General features: G+C 41.4%; 1 long non-coding RNA gene across 1 annotated transcript; it reads left to right on the forward strand.

Annotated features, from left to right (window-relative positions):
- The first annotated feature begins 1,976 nt into the window (after positions 1-1,976).
- LOC141571743 (uncharacterized) lies at positions 1,977-17,783 on the forward strand. Its single transcript, XR_012496834.2, has 4 exons — positions 1,977-6,819; positions 9,112-9,221; positions 12,534-12,592; positions 15,106-17,783. It is a non-coding gene; the product is annotated as an uncharacterized LOC141571743 (long non-coding RNA).
- The last annotated feature ends 718 nt before the right edge of the window (positions 17,784-18,501 follow it).

Genomic DNA, 18,501 nt, shown 5'->3' on the forward strand with positions numbered 1-18,501 from the left:
GGAGCCTGTAACATCAGACAGCGGGTGTGTGGACTTGTAACCTTTTCATTTGAGGCTCTTTGCTCCTTTAATACAACTGCCTGTCAGGAGTCTGGTGTCCACAGTGCTTTTGTGGGGGAGTCAGGGGAAGCACAGAGGACTTCATTTCTCCACGTGTGTGTGGCTGGAGGAAAATCTTCTGGGAGAGATCGTGGCATTTTTCACAGCACGCTGAAATCAGAAGCTGAAATGCTGAATGCGGCTGGCATCCCAGCTGTCGGCGTCAGTGCGACGTGCCTCAACTTCCCCACTGCACCGTTCTTCCAGGTCAAGGTCTGGACTTGGGAGGGACTTGTGCATGTTACGTTGCCACCTTCTCTCAGTTGGCGCGTCCCCCTCTTATCCCTCCGGATCTCCCCTTGGATGGTAACAGGTAACAACATGCTACCTCCTCTGTCTTTTTCAGCCTGGAGCACTTCCAGGCTACCCAAACACTCCACAGCGCTCACTGTCATTCCAGAAGTGACAGTGAGTCATGTGCAGAGAACTGGAAGGACCTTACACATATCACAGCAAGACTGACTTAAAAAATAGATTTAGTTGAATGAAAAAATACTAGAACAAAATACTTCTACACAAAAGCAGAATATGCCTCACTGTGGATACACAGTACAGAGGAAACAAACACATAGCAGTCTGGAAAATACAGTGATGCCCGTAAGTCATGTCCTGCTGTTGGAGAGTTCTTCCAGATTCTGGAGCCACCCACACTCCTTGGCTTATGGTCCCTTCCATTTTCCAAGCCAACAAAGGTTAGTCAAGAGTTTCTCAAGATACTATCTCTAGGTCTGTCCCTCCCAGTTGAGGACCCTCATGATTACACGGGCCCATCTGGATAACCCAGGTAATTAATCTCCCTATCTAACTAGTGATCTTAATTCCACCTGCAATCTCAGTCCCCATTTTCCCATGTAACATAACAGTCATGTGTCCCTGGATGAGGCTGTGGAGATCTCTTAGGAGAGGGGACATTTTTCTGCCAACCATAGGGTTAGGTAGTCCCAGCAGAGAATGTGGCTCAAGGTGGGAGCCTCTCTGGACCCCACCACCATGGTACCTAGAAAAAACAGCTACCTAGTGTGCACTAAAAGAATGGGAACTTGGAACTGGGGGCTGGAAAAGACAGGTCTGCACGTCTGCACAAGGCCCTGAGCAAAGGGCCTCGTGAGTGAGTTTGGGACTGAACGTGAACTGAGGGTGGGGACTCAGCCAGCTCCTCCTCAGTTTTCTCCTGAAAACGGGCTGACCATTCTTACTGCTGGAACTTTTGTGAGGATGAAAGAGGTGACACGCCTGGCGCAGAGTAGACCCCCAGTGACTCCTCCCTTCCTTTCCTCTCCTCCCTGCCTCAGCCCTCCCTCCCTTCAAAATGCCAGCTCATTAAAGTTGCCTCAGGCATATTGTCCTCTATTCAAAAACAACCTCTACTGAAAAAATTGGTTTTAGATGTAAGAATCAAGCACTTTTTTAAAAAATTAAAGCTTATTGGAGAGACAATGGTTAGTAAAGTTGCATAGATTTCAGGTGTACAATTCTGTATTACATCATCTATATATCACCTTGTGTGTTCACCACCGAGAGTCAGTTTTCCTTCCATCACCATATATTTGATCCCCCTTTACCCTCATCTCCCACCCCCCACCCCCCTTACCCTCTGGCAACCACTAAACTATTGTCTGTGTCTATGAGGTTCTGTTTCTCATTTGTTTGTCTTGTTCTTTTGTTGTTTTTGGTTTATATACCACATATCAGTGAAATCACATGGTTCTCTGCTTTTTCTGTCTGACTTGTTCCGCTCAGCATTACTCTCTCAAGATCCATCCATGTTGTCACAAATGTTCCTATATCATCTTTTCTTACCGCCGAATAGTATTCCATTACATATATATACCACAACTTCTTAATCCATTCATCTATCGAAGGACATTTTGGTTGTTTCCATGTCTTGGCCACCTTAAATAAAGCTGCAATGAACATCGGAGCACATATATCTTTACAGATAAATGTTTTCAGATTTTTTGGGTAATTACCCAGGAGAGGGATTGCTGGGTCATATGGTAATTCTATTCGTAGTTTTTTGAGGAACCTCCACACTGCCTTCCATAACGGCTGCACCAGTCTGCATTCCCACCAACAGTGTATGAGGGTTCCTTTTTCTCCACAGCCTCTCCAACATTTGTTATTATTTGTCCTGTTGATGATAGCCGTTCTGACTGGGGTGAGGTGATAGCTCATCATGTTTTTTATTTGCATTTCTCTGATGATTAGTGATGTTGAGCATCTTTTCATATGTCTGTTTGCCATTTGTATGTCCTCTTTGGAGAAATGTCTATTCAGGTCCTCTGTCCATTTTTCAATTGGGTTGTTTGTTTTTTTGTTGTTGAGTTTTCATGAGTTCCTTGTATATTTTGGATATTAGCCCCTTATCAGAGGCACTGTTTGCAAAAATCTTCTCCTAGTCAGTTGGTGGCCTCTTTATTTTGTCGATGGTTTCTTTTGCTGTGCAGAAGCTTTCTAGTTTGATATAGTCCCATTCATTTATTTTAGCTTTTACTTCCCTTGTCTTTGAAGTCAAATTCATAAAATCCTCTTTCAACGCAAGATCCATAAGTTTAGGACCTATGTTTTCTTCTATGCAGTTTATTGTGTCAGGTCTTAGGTTTAGGTCTTTGATCCATTTTGAGTTAATTTTGGTACATGGTGACAGATAGCAGTCCAGTTTCATTCTTTTACACATGACTTTCCAGTTCTCCCAACACCATTTATTGAAGAGGCTGTCTATTCTCCATTGTATGTTTCAACAGTAGCAGAGCTATAATGAAGAAAAACCTTATGTTCTAATTTTGCTTTTTAATATTCCCTGTCAATCATCTGACAAATGTGTCAACACACTTCCCCAGGCACTGGGTCTCTCAAGGCCTGATGCAGCCCTTTCCCTGCCTATAACCACTTCTCAGTTTTAGAAAATGTCCAAATATTACTGGTATCATTCTGATGTCCAATTATGTCACTCTGCTTTTGTTCTTGCAATTCTGTTCATGGTGATTTTTGTGATCTCCTGGTGTCCTGCTTGCTCATGGTATGGTGATAACCTGTCCGTTTCACTGGGCATGTTGGGTCAAGGGGACACACTGTGACGATTCAGTATCACATGCTACATGTGTAATTTTAATGAAGCTTGAATTCATTACAGTAGTACCTCGGTTTTCGAATGTCTCCGTTGAACATTTCGGTTCACGAACGCCATAAACCCAGAAGTACATGCTTCAGTTTTCGAACACGCCTTAGAAGTCGAACATGTCACTTGGCTTGCGCTGAGTGCAAGCCTAGCTGTTGGCTGTTTTCGAACGTTTCAGAACTCGAACAGTCTTCTGGAACGGATTACGTTAGAAAACCGAGGTACCACTGTACATGCTCTTCATCTCAAGACTGCTTTACTGAAGGAGGGATTCAAGTCTGAGAAGGCCACACATGGCTTCTTCCAATTTTTCATTTTTGTGAAAAATAATGCAAGATTTCTGATCAGCTGGTTGAGAGTGTTGACTAAAGCTGAAGTCTGATCTTTGGGAGAAACATCCCTGACAGAGCCCAAGGGACTTCGTGGGCCTGTGCTCCGTGTCCCAGAGGGTAAAGCCCCTCTGCCTGGGGCCCCTGGGTGGGGAGTTGGGACACACATGTGGGTGTTTAACATCTTGTCTCAACTTTTCTTGAGAACCAAGGAGGAAGCAACATGTCGGGCACATTTGTTACTGAGAGGTGGAGGGAGCGAGTGTCCTAGCAGGGCAGCAATTTGGTGTGAAGCCCGAAGACCTCTGTGGGGGCACAATCGATGCTTCTAGAGAAGTCTTCTCCCAGGATGTGCCAGAGGGTCAGCACAGGCTTGGCTCTCGTGAGTGTGAGGTCAGGTGTTGGCCCTCGCCCCCCAGGACCCCCAGGGGAGACCCTGCTGGGAAGCACATGTTTTCTCCATGCACAGGCTGGAGGTCGCCCCCGAGAGTTGCAGTGCCACTCCCGGCATGTGTCCCCTCTAGAGCACATCTGGACCTGGGGCCTCTTTTCCGCTTGCTCTCAGTGTACGCAAGACCATGACAAAACTCCCCTCCAGACAACACAACTCCTAGGTGGTTACAGTGGGAAACCCCGGGCTCTGTGTCAGGGGCCTTGCCTACTTCTCCTTGTGGGGAACAGAAGACACATGGATGCTGGGTGAGTCCAGCTGTGCCCAGTCTGTTCCCTGCCCATGTCCTTTCTCATGCTCATTAGGCTTTGACTATAACTGACAAGTGTCCTAATATTTTTGTCATGATAACACACAGGAAATGGAGGGAGAGTGGCCTTTCATGACGAATCGAGAAGGAAAAGGGCTGGCCATGGAACTCTTCACTGCCAGCACACGTCAATGCCAGGTAACCGTCACACTGGTCAGTATGACGCCTGCCTGCCAGCTCCTTACTCTTCTACCCTTTTCAGGTGTAAAGAGCTCCTGATAGAAGGTAGGCATCTCCTCACCCCAGGGAGATGTCCAGGTGCAAGAGGAGGTGAGAGAAGCTTTATTTGGATGACAGTGTGGACTTCTGTCGCTACCCCAGACCAGAGTTTCGTATCGAGAGTGACCGCTCCAGGATTTCACCCTGGGCAGGGGAAGAGAGCAGGGTGACATGAGAGCGTCATTCCTCCACGCTTCTGTGCTACCAAGGTATTGTCACTAAATAAAGCGCCTCCACTGACGTCGATGTCACACAACTGCCTGAGGCAACAAGCACACATGATCATTTTTCTCTTTGGGGGCTTCACGGTTTCTGGACTGAGTTGACCGTTTCTCTGATGTTGCTAAGAACTAGTCTTTGATTAGCCAGACTCCCTGTGTTGGCTTCACTTTGAGCCCCTCCATTCTCTGGAAGGCCCACTGTGCTGCTTTTATCCTCCTTTCTTGTTTGACTCCGAGACGGCCTGGCATCAGCGGGTCCACACCGACTTGGCGGGTGTGCACAGTCGGATGGAATCTGGAGAGGTGGAAAATACCGAGGAGGCAGGCAGCCCGTTAACCGAAGCCAACCAACCCCAAGGAATTTCCACAAGGGTTCAATTTCAAGCTTAGACCAAGATTTTGAATGCTTTATTCCTGAGCCACTCCTGGGTAAACTGAAATTGGATAAAATGCACTGGAGGGTTGGAAAAAGCCTGTTTTTTTTCCGTGCCTTGTAAAGCTGCCAGTCTAAACCCATCCACAGATGACTACTGCACAGTCGGGCTTTGCGTGTCTGGATTGTGAGGTTGCAGCTTTGACCTCAAGGAATGTGCCACCTCCTTGAGGTCATAATATACAGATAGATAAAGTATTAAATAACAGTGAGATAAAAATAGACAATTTGTCCCAAAGTAGCACGTCTTTTTTTTAAATTTTCCAAATGAATTGTGAAGGCAGTAATTGTTTAAAGAAGTGAAGAATCATTTCAATCTGGTTACTGTAAGGAAACTACACCTTCCTGTAAAAAGTTAGACCCCGCCATGTTGGTGAGGGAGGGAGGATGGAGGGGCAGCTCTTGTCCACCGAGAGTCACCTCTCCTTGGCTCCTTCTCACTAATAATGAGTGATGGCTCCATTGTGCTGGCATCCTGGGGGACCAGGAGAGGGCATTATTGTGTATGCATGGGTGCAAATATGTGTGTGTGCTTGTGTGTACATGTATGCACGTGTGGCCTGTGCACGTGTGCACATGTATGTAAGTGTGTGAATGAGCATGTGTGCATGTATGTAAGTGTGTGAGTGTGTGCCTGTGTGTACATGTGTGAGTGTGTGTATGCCTGTATATGTGTGAGTGAGTGTGTGTGCATGTAAGTGTGTGTGCCTGTGTGTGTGCATGTATGTAAGTGTGTGTGTGCCTGTGTGTGTGAATGAGTGTGTGTGCATATTTATGCATGCATGTGTGTAAGTGTATGTGTGAGTGTGAGTGTGCTGGTATGTGTGTGAATGAGTGTGTGCATGTTTGTGTGTGCATGCCTGTATGTGTGCACGTATGTGTGTGCCTTTCAGGACCAACTGTCAGAACTGCTTTGGGTACCACCAGAATTAGTTGTAAGTTTTAGGGAAAACATAAGTGAGTGTTAAATCCCAGAGGCTTCTCCAAAGAGGCTTCCTCCTGGGTAAATGGTACCACCTGCATCTCACCGGTTGTCTGTGGGTCACTGGGGGCGTCAGAGAACTTAAAGATAGAAAGCCGCCCTGGAGACAGCTGGACTGTCCCTGAAGCTACTCGGGGGAGGCAAGAAAACACTGGGAGACATGAAGGTCAAGGTCAGGAGAGTGCGGGAGGCACGGCCGTAGCTGGAGGTGCAATGAAGGCACTATTTGGATTTCACAGTTACAGCCCCTGCTAGCCACGCACTGTGTTATTTTCAACCTGTCTGCTTTCTCTTAGAGGAAAACGACAAAGACAAAAGCTCAGCTGGAGAAGAACACATAAATCTTTCCTTACAGATTCACCACAGGGCTATGATATCTTTAAAATTGCTCCCTTCCTCTATTGCCACTTCTGATAAACATATTAGTCAAAGCATCACACCGGAGAAAGCAGAGAAGTGGGCACCTATCTTTACTGTGCACCTTCAGGGATGATTGTGAGCTAGATGCAGCCGTGTGGGCACAACCAAGACTACAGCCAGAGTGAGCCCAGCTCCAGAGGACCAGCCCCTCGGTCACCGACCGCGCCCCTCCATAGGCCGGCCCTGATGGCAACACCACAGGAAGTTCCACCTGCTGAAGAGCGTCATATAAATGGGGTATTTTGTGTCCAGCTTTGTTCTCTCTCTGTTGTCCCATGAGATTCACCCATGTTGTATTTAGCGGTGCCGTGTCCATTTTTCATTATGGTATAATATTCCACTGAATAAATACACTGCAGTGTACTTACCCATCGGAGGGTTGTTTCCCACTGGCATTCTGGGTACTGTTGTGAACACTCCTGCACATGTCTTCAGGCTCGTGTCACATGCGGTTGGGTGTACACATGGGAGGACAATTTCTGGGTCATAGGACACTCGTGCCTAACGATTTAGGAGATTCTGCCAAACAGCACCCACCAGCTTCCAAGTCCTAAGATGTTTAGTGCTCTGCAGGTTTCCCCACACTTGGTATTAGCAGGTGCTAAGTTTAGCCATTTTGGTAGTTATGTAGCGAAATCTCCTTATGTCTTTAATTCACACATATTTTCAACCATTATTCCTCTCCCATTCTCACTTTTATTGTCTCCTGGAACTTTCATTAGGTGTATGTTAGATATTCTTGTCCTGTTTTCCAGGCCTTTTATTTGTTTCTTACATTTTAACTCTATTTGTAATTCTGTTTTATTTCTAGGTAATATTTACAAAAATATCTTCTGGCCTACTGAATCTTTTGCTAAGTCTTCAATGTTGCTTAAAATACCCATAGAATTTTTCATTTGCTATATATATGTGTATATATATATATATATATATATATATATATATATATATACACACACATATACAGTGTGTGTTTGTGTGTGTGCTGCACGTGTGCATGTGCACGCATGTGTGTGTTTTTGAAACCCTATTCGGTTCTTTCCCAAATCTACCTGTTAATATTTGATGGTCTCTAGTTTCTGCCTTATACTTTTAATTCTATCTTTTTTCCCCTTTGCGTTCACACATGCTTGTTTTATGTTCCCCATCTGATAATTCCAATGTCTGAAGTCCTCAGGGATGGAATTTTGCTCTTTTTTCTGCAGACTCTTGCTTACGGTAGCCTTTTTCTCTTGTGTTTTATAATTGCAGACTTCAAGTTCACAATAAACTGAGTTTAGTGGAACCAAGGGGCCCATGTTGTGTGTATTCCTTCAGGGAGAATCACTGTCCTCAAGGGCCCACTTGAAGTTAACCTGTTGGCCAGGGGCTTGCAGCCTCTGTGCTGTCCAGTGAGGTGGCCACTAGCAAAATGGGGCCACTCAAACCAAAATTAATTAAAAGTAAATAAAAATAAAATCAGTTCCTCATTGCACAAACCATGTTTCAAGATCTCAGTCATCACACCTGGCAGCTATAGTATGTTTCCATCTTGCACAAAGTTGTACTTAAATGTAGTATATTGGATCATAGAGATTTAGATGAATTTGAACCCCAAATCAGCAGGCAGTACCATAATTACACATTCTTAAGTGAATAGTGTGTTTTCCACATTGGAAGGAAACTTGTCAGTTCTTCAAGCGACTTATATTTATACGAGGGCCTTGCTTCTAAACCCCCACTCTTTTTGGCTGAAGACACATCCGCATTGAGCTGAGTGGTCAGTGCAACCCAAGGCTTCAGATTTCTGGTGGGAAAACCAGCCCCAGGGAGCCGAGAATTCAGTTCTACCTGGTCTGTATTAGTTTTTGACCTCTGGGGATTTTCTGAACAAAATTTTTGAGTTTAACAGAACATTTAAAAGTGTTTGGTTGTAATTCATCTGTTTTTTGAAGTGTTTTGTGGGACATCTTTTTTATTTTTTTAAGAAAAACAAATTCCCCACTGTCCTCAGCTCAACACATGTCCAGAATGAAATGCTTCCCTCTCAGAAGTGTTTTCTGACCTGAGGATGATGTGTGCACAGCGCCTGCGTTTCTGCTTTTCTCTTCTCTAGCACTCTGTCCGTGCTGTTGCCATGCACCGATTGTCACACCTGCAGTCCCTCTAGTCCCAGCTTCCTAAGAGCACAGCAGCACCTTATTCATCTCTATGTCACCACCACCTGGTGGCACCAGGTCACATTCTTAACGTTAGCATTTCAGACATGACCTGTTATAAAAGACTTTCTTTGGGAGCTGTGTTGCATGAACGAAAGGTACCTACGCAAAGCTGAGAATAGCACAGGATGGGGATCCTGTCATGTTTCCCAAGGGGACGGAGCCCTTTGTCCTGTAGGAGTTCACAACCTGGGAATTCACCCCTGTTTTAAAGCTGGTAAGTCAGTAGGAAATTAAAGTTTCATATGAACGTTTTGATGTGAAGACAAATGATCAGTTGGTGGTGGTGGCCGTGGGTGCTGACGTGCTGTTCTCTGCTCGGTTTCTGAAGCTGGTGAGCATTCCCCCCGCCCTGGAGATGCTACTGGGAGCCCACGGCACATTGTGTTCTGCTTCGTGGATCTGCTACACAGTCATTCCTCAGCATAGAAGTCACAGCAAGTATTTTTAGTTCTACTTTTAATATTTTCCTTTTAAAATAAAGAATCTGTACAACATATGTAGATGTTTATGGCAACACAGAGCAAACACATACAGCTGGTCACTCAGTGTGACTTCTTTGATCAGGTTCCATTTATTGATCCTCAGGGGCTGTCCCCAACCCTAGGGTTCCTCTGAGGGGACTGAGTTTAGACAGAATGTTCTTGCTCATGTTTTCAGAACACTCCCCCAGAACTCCCACAGTCAAGTTATTCAGCTTATTTTCAAGTGAAATGCCTATAGGAAGATGAGACCGTGAGAGGGACAGAGCTCGGAGGGGAGTGTCCTGGAATCGTCACCTGAACATTCCACATGGTCTAGAAACACATTTACCTTAAACTTTTTATTTTCTTTCTTGGAAACTGGTCAAATGTGAGTCATTCCTTTAAATGATAAAATATGGAACATCTTTGGTTAAAATAGTGAAAATTGTTAAAACAGCAAATCAGTTATTACATTAGCAAATGGCCAACTCTGTATTAGGAAGAGAGTCTGGTGATCTTCAACCATAACCTACAATGTGAGAGATATTGAATGTAAGACAAATCTACAGTGGATGGTGGGAAAGGCCTGGTGTTGTGTAAGGCAGATCTAGATTTACTTATTAACATGTGGTTTTCTGGGTTTGTGACCTTGAGAAAATTACCTCTGAGAATCAGTCTTCCATCTTTAAATTGGAGACAGTAATTTCTACTTAATGAGATCATTTTGAAAGGTAATTGAGATGAAGGGTACAAAATATCTGGCTCATGATAGATATTCAGTGACATAGTATATCACTGAATAATTCAATCATCATTTGATAATGGTTTCCTCCTCTTCTACACAAGTCATTGTCTACAAATGTGAGCTAAATACGATGTTTTATTTCTAAAAATCCAAAGATATAAACAAATAAATTTTAATGTTTATACAGTTGGTGAAATGACTACACAGAAAAATATTAAAATGACTCTAAAATAGTACACTGTACATCCTTTGTAAAGTACATATTAAGGTTAAAAAACACTTTAAAAAGTTAATACTATTTTTGTTGTAATCATATTGTTGAATAGGCATGTTCACATTGTTATTCTAAGACTCTTGGGTGTGGTATTGTGGGATAAAGCAACTTAGTGATTATATATTATTTTATTCTGTCATTTACAGTATTATTTAGAACCAAGTTCTTTGGCAGAGGATAAAGAAAGCACAGATGTAAGATATAAGAGGTTTAGTAAAAACCCAGAATTATGAATGTAATTTGGCTACATAAGAATGAAGTCATGATGTATTTTATATTAAAAAAAGAGCCCTGTCATTTTTTCCACTAAAATGGCCTAGAAATAATGGCCAGTGGTAATAAGTACTTCTAAGTGACCAAACTAAGGTCCTGATATATTAGTTTCCACCAGAATAAGTCAGGGTCTAGACATGGAGTCAGAAATGCATAAGATGAGCCTGGACCATCTGGACCTTGTATACAATAAATAGGCTATCAAAGATGGCATGGTGGGTGTCATAAGATCGAAGCAGCAAATTTGAAGAAGTTCCCACTGACCAAATATGAGAAAACTTGAGGATCAATAAGGATAGTAAATTCAATGAATTGAAATGTGAAATACTTATAATTACATTAGTTAACAATAATAGTTTAAAAAACAAATTGTTCCCAGTGTAGAATGCTAATGAACTAACTCATTATTTTGAAAAATGGTGCAAACAAAACAAAACAAAACAAAACAAAAACCCCACATAAATAATTTGGCAGTTATCTTTCCTTTCCTGTACTGACTGCAAGTTACCTCAATCACAGATAAGGGGGGTGTTCTTTTACAGAAGTATCTTAGCCAAGGCATGAAGAAAGAATGAGAGATATGATTATTCTGTAAAACCTAATGAATTAATGAGTCTAACATTAATCATCAGTGGATGGTTACATCACAAAAAGAGACAGCTAGACATTTTGTGCCTCTTTTGGATTAAAATGATCCATGTCTTATAATGCAAACTTGCCCAAAGTAAAGACAAGTCAAAATAGAAACTTATGAAGGTGTCTCTCTTTCTTCTTATAAGGAAAACAGTCCTATTGGACCAGTGACCCACCATTACAACCTTACTTAATCTATGTGACCCCCCTTACAGACCGTATTTCCAAATACAGTCATTTTAAGAATTAGGGCTCCAACATATGTGGTTTGGGGGAATACAATCCAGCTCATAACAGGAGAGTGGTTGGGAAGAAAAATGATTTTTACTCTACCCTTCTAGGTTCTGGGCTAAGATTTCCTTGTAATAAAAGACAGATTAATAGGAGAAAAACAAACAGAAGTTTAATAGCATATATACCTCCTGCACACATGGGAGAGACCCAGGAAAACTGAGCAACTCCTTGAAATGGCCCAAGCCACAAACTTAAATATCATCTCCCAGTAAAGACCAAAAAAAGAAAAAAAAAGAAAAGAAAAAGAGAAACGTGGAGGGAGGGTGGAAGGCCTATTGTGGGAGATTATCAGGAAAACAGTAAACAAAGGTCTGATTGTGATTCAGATTTAAGTTCAAGTCTCTCCATTGCCATGAGAGTTTCTAGAGATTTAGTCACCATCCTCTTCCTGGTACAAAGATGGAGACACCCTTACAAATGAAGATTTCCTTTATAAATGTACATTTCTCTTATAAAGGGGTAACTACTACTTGATTTTCAGAGCTTCTCCTTCTGTTGTTTTTAAAAAATAACAAGGTCCAAATAATCCTTATGCCAAAGAGACATGTTTTGAGGTGACATATTCTGTTCCCCTTTAAGAGAAAACTTATTGGACAAATAATGACCAAAAGCTCCCCCAAATTAATAAAATATTAAAATTTCATATTTAACAAATTCAGTGAGTTCCACACAAAGTAATTCTATAACATGTATTCAATAAAATTTAAACATATATTAAAATAAAATACACCTAGTCATATAATCAAATGCTGTAACTCAAAGATAAGGAAAAAAATCTTCAAAGCAGTTGCAAAAAACAACACATTGCATAAAGGGGAAACTAATTCAAAAGAGCACGGATTTCTAATCAGAATCTATAGAAAATAAAAAACAATCTGTAGGAAAAAACAATATATTTTAAGTACTGGAAGAAAAAATGTCAATATGGAATTCTATAGTTAGCAAAAATATCCTTCAGTAATGAAGGTAAAATAATGACATTTTAAAAGAATTTTAAAACAAAAGTAATATATTACCAATAGAACTGCTCTACAAGAAATTTCAAGGTTTTTTTTTTTTTCTGTTTGTAGAGAAAAAATACTTCAAGAAAACTTGGATTTTTAGGAATAAAGGCAAAGCATCACAAATGGTAAATATCACGGTAAATATAAAAGACACATTTTCCTCTTAGTGCATTAAATATATATGACTCTCTAAAATTATAGAAAAACATATGTAACATGGTTGATGTAAGAACATCCAAACCTGTAGAGAATTTTTGTAAGAGTTTCTTTGAGCCGAACTGACGACAATTTCTGAGAAGCAAGATAAATGCTCTGGAGAGTGACAGTTTTGCAGTTTCTTTTATGCATTTGGAATTAAGGAGGAAACATCAGGAAGATGAAAGGGGGTGGGAGAAAGCAAGGCGGGGATGGGATTACAGGGGAGTTAACTAGATTATGTGCTTGTAAGGGTGGTTACTGCTTATTCCAAAGGTGTGTTAACCGAGCTGCACAGAAACAATGGACAGGCTTGCTTAAGCCAAAGACAAACCTTTCGCTAAAGAAGTTGCAGGCCTTGGGCATGATGACCCCCCATGACCTGCCCAGTTAGGGATTTATGATCAGGTCATCCTGTGAGGTCACTTTCCATCAAATGCCTTTTTCATCCAAACATGCTGAGGTTTTCAATGTATGTGTATGTAACCTATATGGGAACCTCTTCCTAAAAGACAGCAGGGGAAAGGAGAGGGAAATAAGGGTTGTAAATTTTTAAAAGTTTAGATAAGGAGGTAACGTATTAAATGTAAGTAGCCTGTGAATTTTAGGTGTACATACTGTAATGCCTAGAAGATACACCTACAAATGCAAAACCCCCAAAAGTAAATAAACAAATTAAAATTGGATACTAAAGAAAAATATTACAAGTAATCTCCCACCCCCACCTCCCCAAAAATGTACGGGAAGATAAACAAGAAAAAAATCAGAGAAGACACATGAAAAATACATCATAAAAGTGGTAAATCTAATTCTAACATACCAATCATTACGTTAAAGTTAATAATCCATACTCTTCAATTAAAAGGCAGATATGACAATGTGAATATAGAAGTAAGATCGAGCTATTTGTTATCTATAAACACAAATAAACGAATGATATAAAAGCAAATGAATAAAAACTGTCCACCACACAAACAGGAAACAAAAGAAGGCTGAGTGACTGTACTTTTCCCCCTTCACGTCTTGCTCTAATGCTGGGCTTGAGAGCATCTTACCTCTCATTATCCATTTTTTTATTCCTCTGAGCGTTTCTCTTTGGGGAACCACCTCTCCCTCATCCTCGTTTCATGCCGCTGTGGTCAGGCTGACTCCGCCCCCACTACCGGGGGTGGACACTTGACTGACGTTTAGCCAGTGGGACTCCTCTAGGTGCAGCTCTCTGGCCTGACAGTGTTTGGTTCAAGGGTGAGAACTCGGCTCCAAACAGCTTGATGAGCAGCCTCAGGGTTTTCTTTTTGGACGCTTACAGAATTTTCGTTTGTTTGCTTGCTTGCTTGCTTGCTTGCTTGTTCTGAGTCTACATTTTATTTATTTATATTATTGTTTTTCATTCATTTATTTAATCCATCCCTCCACCCCCCTCCCCTTTGGCAACCATCAGCTTGTTCGCTATATCTATAGGTATGATTCTGTTTTGTTTGTTTGTTTTAGTTATGTATTTGTTTTTAGATTTCATATGTGTGAAATATCATTGCAGCATAACTAGTAACAGCCGAGATGTGGAAACAAGCTAGATGTCCATCAATAGATGACTGGACAAAGAAAATGTATGTGTACAATTGAATATCACTGAGCCATAAAAAAAAAAAAAAGAAATCTTGCCATTTGCAACAACATGGAAGCCCCGGAGGGTATAGTGCTAAGCGAGATAAGTCAGAGAAAGACAAATACTGTATTATTTCACTTATATACTTTTATCAGTAAAATAGACTAAGAACCAAAGAATATAATCAAAGTTCAAAGAAATATTACATAATGCTAATAGGAACAATTCATGAGTAGCACACAATGATAAATTAATATGTACCAAAAAACAGAGCCTTTACACATATTAAGTGATACTTGACAATTTAAAGGGAAAAATAAAGCCTGAATCAATGGAAGATTTTAACACACTTCTTTCGGCAACTAGTACAGCAAACAGACCAAATATCAGTAAAGTAAGAAAAGATTAAATAACATTACAAGGTTATTAATCAATTTAACAGGGATAGACTATGACATCCAACAACTGCAGAATATACATTTTTTTCAACTGCTACATTCACCAATATAGGATATAGGCTGAGCCATAAATAAAGTTTCAAAAATTTTAAAAGAATTGAAATCAAACAGAGTGTATTATCTAACCAGAATGGAATTTGGATTCGCTAAGTAAGATTTCTAGAAAAGCCTCCATTAATTTGAAGTCAAACAACACCCTTGCACATAATGCATGGGTCAAAACTAAAATTAAAAAGGATATAATACTATTTTTAACTGAATGGTATAAAAATGCACCCTTTCTTTCTCTCTTTCCTTCCTTCCTTCCTTCCTTCCTTCCTTCCTTCCTTCCTTCCTTCCTTCCTTCCTTCCTTTTTTCTTTCTTTCTCTTTTAATGCAGCTAATTAAGTGACTAAGGGGAATCTTGGGGAATTCAAGTGTGGTGTAGTCTCGTTCAAAATGGTGCCACAAGGAAATCCTGAACCCCCTTCTCTGATGGACATTCCATCCGCAGCTGCACACGGAACCGTTTCCCCTTAAACAGCCTGAAGTCCAGCTGCGTGCTGAGCACACATTGGGCCCGCAAGAGGAATACCACATCAAAGCAGCAGGAAGAGCTGGGGTGCAGTGTCGCCATAAACCGCATCCCGGCGTGGTGACCCACACCTGAGAGGGAACTCAAAACCTGAAGCATCCCCCTGAGGACTGAAGGGTTTGAACCCTACATCGGGCACCCCAACTTTAAGATATGTGCTGGACAGACAAACCCGCCAAGCCTCTAACTTTGGAAACCAGTGAGGTTTGTGTCCTGAGACCCACAGTCTGCAACGACATGAGAAGCATAATCCCCAGACCAAAGCTGGATGAAGACGTTAAATGAACATGCCATGAACTGAATGTTTGTGTCCCCCTGCAGTCATAGGTAGAAGCCCAATCCCCAGTGTGACAGCATTTGGAGGCGGGGCCTTTGGTAGGTGATGAAGTCACGAAGGTGGAGCCACGAGAATGGGGTCAGTGCCATTGTAAGAAGAGACACGAGGTCACTGGGTTTCCTCTCCACTCTCGCCCTGCAGAGACGCAAGGAAAACATGTGCAAAGCCTTCACCACACAGCAGAGGTCTCAGCACCTTCATCTCGGATTTCCCAAGCTCTAGAATCGTGAGAAATAAGTGTTTGTTACTAAGCCCCCCAGGCTGTGGTGTAGTTGTTATGGCACCTAAATGCTCTATAATGTATATATTTATTTGTTATAGCAGCATAAACTGGTGTGTGTGTGTGTGTGTGAGTGTGTGTGTGTGTGTGTGTGTGTGTGTATTCAAGGCAATTTAATTTAATTGGGATAAGGAAAGTTTATTCAACAAATGATGTTAGAGCAACTGGATATCCATTTAGGAAAACTGAAATAAGACTCTTTTTTTTTTAATATCATGCCACAAAACTAACTCAACATAGAATATTGACCTAAAAAAAAGAGCTAAAATTATAAAACTTCTAGAAGAAAACTTAAGAAAATGTATTAATAAGTTTACAATAAGTAAAGTTTTCTTAAAACTCACAGAAAATACTAACCAGAAAAAAAATCATGATAAATTGGACTTGATCAAATTCAGAACTTAAAATTTTCTGGTCATAAATAACCCCATTAAGAAACCCTCTGAAAAAGGCAAGGCACAGAAAGACTAGGAGAGAACATTTGTTATACATTTAGTTGAGAAGAATCCTGTACATCAAATGCATAAAAAGTACTACAATTTAATAATATATAATAATGAAGAGACAAAATACTTGATACACATGGACACTAGACAGTGACAGATGTTGCATATGGATGTCGGACCCCATGGGAAGTGCTCAGCCGCAGCCGTCTGGTAAATGCAGTCATGGCACCAAGACCCCGCTGAGCCCCCACTAGATGGCTAAAGTAATAGAAATGAGAACATAAGCCCGCAAGATGACAAGTACACAAGTGTTCATAGTGGTTCATTCCTAACAATAAAAACATGGAAGTAATGCTGACATCCATCAATCAGAGAATCAATAAAATATGGTTCAGTGACTTAAAGAATTCTGCTCAGTAATAGAAAGCAACTGGCTACTGAATCTCAAAAACATTTTGCTGAGAAAAAGAAGCCAGGCACAAGAGTACATGTCATGTTATTGCATTTATACTGACTTCTATAAAACGCAAAACTAATCTATGGTGACAGGAAAATGAACAGTTGTCTCTTGAGATGTCTGAGGTTGACTAGATAGGGGCACCAAGGGCCTTCTGGGACTGACAATATGTGTCTTACTGTGCTGTGGTGCTCACAGGTAGGTACACGCAGTTCACAGCTTGATACACTGTACACGTAGGGTTGCACATCTTGAGAAAACCGTCCTAAGGACTTTCTTTCAGCATTGTACTGGGTTCCAGCTCTGCAATCAAGCAAAGAAATGCAAGGCATAGATTGGAAAGGAGGACCATTTCTTGCATCTTAAGCACAAGAACCTGAGGAATTCTTGGAGGTAAAGCTCACGGCCTCGCGGGATCCTCCCAAAGGCTGGGCCTTGGGGTCCTCGCTGTCATGTGCCTGCAATTCTGTCAGTCACAGCGGAAGTGCTCCCCCAGTGTGTGGCGGGTCTCTGTGACCCTGGGTGCACCCCTGTCTCCAGATGTCAGGGTGGGGCTTTGCCCTGTTACCTCAGTTCTCTGATGGATCAAGAAAAGTTGTTAAATTTCAACTTGTTCTGATTTTTATTGTAAGCATGGGAGTGACATACAACTTCTTTCTGTGTCAGCCTGAAACTGGAATTCTCATAATTAGATATTTTATTCTGAGAACTCGTTCTAGTTCTCTGAGTTTTCCTTACTCACTGAGCCTTCCTCTTGTTTCAAAGATGAAGTATCTACTCTGAAAATATTAATTGTAGTTTCTAATTAGTTTAAAAACATCTGTTTTTCCAGGGATACTGTTAAGAGAATGAAAAGATAAGCCATACACTGGGAGAAATTATAGCTGACCCTTGAACAACATGAGTTTGAACTGCGTGGGTCTAGTTATAAACACATTTATTTCAATAAAAACTATAAATGTATTTTCTTTTCCTTATGGTTTTCTTAATATTTTCTTTCATCCAGCTTACTTCATTGTAAGAATACAGTATATAATATGAGGTCTGGCAATTAAGTTTGCGAACTTACCACCGTGCGCTTACATCGGCAGCACTGTACACACAGCTCGGGAAGGTTTCATCACCTTGGTTTATCAGTGTCTCACAGCTGTGTTCATGTTGACGTGTGGCAGTGTCATGCTGAGTGGCATTCATTATTGTTGCTGTGTGCTGTCACAAGAATGTCTGAGCTTGAATTAGAGCAATGAACAAACATTAAATTTCTTGTTCAACTTGGCAAGAGTCGAAGTGAAATCAGGGGCAAGTTTATGAGGATAATGCCATGAAGAAAACGGCAGTGTACAAATGGATTAAACGTTTTTCTGAGGGGAGAGAACGCGTCACTGATGAAGGGAGGTCAGGGCGGCCAGTAATGAGCAGAACTGATGAAAACATTGCAAATATTCACTGAATTGTGCGTCAAAATTGTCAGCTGACTGAGAAGCATTGCAGACCAAGTAAACATCTATAGAGAAACAGTTAGGGAAATATTAACTGAAAATCTTGGCTTGAGAAAGGTGTGTGCAAAAATGGTCTGGAAGGAGCTCTTGCATCACGACAATGCACCAGCTCACACAGCACTGTCTGTGAGGGAGTTTTTAGCCAGTAAACAAATAACTGTATTGGAACACCCTCCCTCCTC

Source organism: Rhinolophus sinicus, chromosome 2 (assembly GCF_057876585.1).
Source record: "Rhinolophus sinicus isolate RSI-liver-muscle chromosome 2, RSI-T2T, whole genome shotgun sequence".
NCBI classification, from domain to species: Eukaryota; Metazoa; Chordata; class Mammalia; order Chiroptera; family Rhinolophidae; genus Rhinolophus; species Rhinolophus sinicus.